Below are 3,464 nucleotides of genomic sequence, written 5' to 3' on the forward strand. Positions count from 1 at the left end.
CACCATTGAGGAATGCTGTCTTGACATCCATTTGATGGATCTTCCATCCCATCTGTGCTGCAAGTGAGATTATAGCTCGTATAGAAGTATACCTGGCAACTGGAGCAAATGTCTCCTCATAGTCTATTCCCTCCTTCTGAGAGAACCCCTTTGCCATAAACCTAGCCTTGTATTTCTCGATGCTACCATCTGCAACATGCTTTATCTTATAGGTCGAGCATGATCCAACTACAACCCTATCTGTTGGTCTAGGTACTACCTCCCACACATCATTTTGCATTATTGAAGAATATTCCTCAACCATAGCATCTCACCATAGCTGATGTTCTGCAGCTTCCTGATAGCTAGAAGGCTCACTATCTACCAAATGACTAACTAATACCACATAGTCATTGAACTTGGCTGGTTTTCTTTGCTGTCTAGTACTCTTCCTAGGAGCTCCCACAAACTCCTGAGTATCCCTTTGTGTATCTGGAACCACATGGTTCCTGCTGCCAACTGTAGAGGATGAAATGTCAACCTCTAAGTCTTCCAGATGCATTTCCTGTTGCACCTGTTGCTCCATACTCTGTGAATCTTCACTAACTGAGTCTACACTCGTACTGGTAACTGTACTTGAGCTTTGATGCCCTTGACTTGGTCTTGGAGCTTCTGTTGGCTTCTCACTCTGATCATCTGCTGGCAAATCTCTGGATCTCTTGAATGCCTTGTCCTCCATGAACTTGACATCCCGTCTGACAATAACTCTTTTAGTCCCCGGAATGAAAATCATGTATGCCTTTGAGGTCTCACTGTACCCAACAAAGTACCCCCTCTCTGCAGTCTGATCTAACTTTGTACATGTATCTCCAGGAATATGACAATATGCCAAACTCCCGAATATCCTGAAGTGACTAACATCTGCCTTCTTCCCTATGAAAGCCTCCTCTGGTGTCATCTTCCCTAGCACCTTGTGTGGAACTCTATTCTGAATGTAGACTATTTTATTACACGCCTCTGCCCATAAGTAACGGGGCATGTCCTGGTCATGTAGCATAGCCCTTTCTGCCTCCGATATAGAACGGTTCTTCCTCTCAGCAACTCCATTTTGCTGTGGATTGTAAAGAACAGTCTATTCTCTCTTGATTCCTTCTCTGGTGCAGAACTCCTGGAAGACATTTCCTTTGTACTCGCCTCCATTGTCTGACCGAAGAACCTTTATCTTCTTTCCTGTCGAGTTCTCTACAAGAGCCTTGAACTCTTGGAATCGACTGAAAACCTCATCTTTAGTCTTCAAGAAGTATATCCAGGTCTTTCTAGAGAAGTCATCGATAAAAGTAACATAGTACTCATATCCTCTGAGAGATTTCATTGACATTGGTCCACAAACATCTAAATGTACTAGATCAAGAACACCCTTAGATCTGGTGTCACTCCTTGGAAAATATTCTTTCACAAACTTCCCCAACATACATCCCTTACATACATCGTCATGCTCTGTGCTCACCTCTAGAACACCTGTCACAGTCTCATGAAGCAATCTAAGTGCTCCATGATGAATATGGCCCAACCTCCTATGCCATAGCTCTCCAAGATCTCGAGGATTATTGTTGCTCATAAGTGCCTTAGGAGTATCAAACTGCAATCTATAAAGGCGACCACTCCTAACTCCAATAGTTATGGGTGATTTCCAATCCTTATGCTTAATCAACACATGTGTCCCTCTAAAGAGTACATTATACCCCCTATCCTGAAGAACAGATACAGAAATCAAATTCATACCTAAGCCCGACACATATAACACATCATGAAGAGGAATTATCTTTCCATTCTCCCTCTGAAACTGAATAGTCCCTTTCCCAACAGGGTTGAGTTTGGACAAGTTTCCCATAGAAATCTGGATGTTGGTGTCCTCCTCCTTGTAACTGGAGAAGTACTCTCTAACTCCTGTCATATGAAATGACGCCCCACTATCTATATACCAAACACACTGTGAGGTTGAGCTAACCATACAAGCTATGGGTGCAAACTCATCTTCCATTCTACTAGAGAGTTCTTCTGCACTTGTTGAAGCTGCCACCTGCTTCTTACCCTTTTTCCTCTCTGGGCAATCACTGACATAGTGGCCAAACTCGTGACATCCAAAGCACTTGACCTTAGAAAGGTCCTTCTTCTTCTTTTCACTTTGTGAATTTGATCCTTTGCTAGATTCCTTCTTTTCTTTCCCTTTACCCGCTAGGGCAACGTTCTCTTGTTCCACCTCATTTTTCTGACTCTTGTTGGCCCCATTGACAAGACTTAGTCTAAACTCCTCCTGAGTGGAATTAGTCCATAGTCGATCCCAACTCGGTAAAGTATCTCGTCCACTGACAAATTGAACAAAGACACTCCATTGTTTAGTAAACCCATTTAGGGCTATTCTCACTAGCTCATCATCACTAGGGCTATCTCCAACAGCTGCTAACTCATCCTTGACAAGTCTGAGCTTGGTGAGGTAACTTGTGACGTCTTCTCCCTGATTCATCCGGGTATTCTTTAGCTTCTCTCTGAGAATCAACTTCCTGTTGGTGGTAGCATTCTGGTACAGATTTAGAATGTCGTCCCACATCTTCTTTGTTGTATCTAGCTCTGAGATATGTGGAACAATATGATCCTTGACACCATCAAGGATAATCCTCCTCGCTTTGGCATCGTCCTTCCTATATGCTGCAAGCTGTGTTGCATCCGTTGGTACAGGTACACCACTGGTAGCATAATCCTTGATACCATTCTCTTCCAACAATAAAGAAATTCTGGCCTTCCAGACACAAAAATTTGAGGCACCATCCAATCTATCCTGATCTCTCAAACCAGCTGAAGCCATCTCAAGGGTTTAAAGCAATAATAAATCTAAAGAGATCAAAATTTCTTTGCTAGGGCAAAACTCTTCTACCCTTAACAATGCTCTGATACCATGTGAAAAATCAAACTATTGCAGTCACTGATTATTAATCTCCTATCACAAATGATTATTAAACTGCTGAAAATAAATTCCCAGCTAATATCAAAAAATAACACAACTGCAACTTCACTTATAAAATATGGAAAGAAATGCGCAACACAATGAACACAATATTTTTGGACAAATTGTCCCTGGCAAAACTCCTAAGGGAAAAACAGTTCTACAGATGAGGAATTATATTAAACTTCAGCAAATCAAGAGATACAAAATTCCTTGCCTCTCACTGGCAGAACTCTGACAACCTCCTAATTTATCCCACTGATATTCCCCACTGCTATTCCCGCGCTAACACTGTGCCCTTGCTAACACTGCAAGACTATTTGCTAACACTGCAAACATTTCTCCAAAGCTTCTTTTTGTCCAAATGACCCAATGACCCCTTTCTATACTACTCCTGTTGGTAAACCAACGACCAAGATTAAGTCTAACCAATGACTGAGATTAAGACAACTCGACGGCCAATAATAGAATTGGTTGCAAAGTG

Source organism: Cupressus sempervirens, chromosome 7 (assembly GCF_028749045.1).
Source record: "Cupressus sempervirens isolate cs-2001-9-10 chromosome 7, ASM2874904v1, whole genome shotgun sequence".
Taxonomy (NCBI): Eukaryota; Viridiplantae; Streptophyta; class Pinopsida; order Cupressales; family Cupressaceae; genus Cupressus; species Cupressus sempervirens.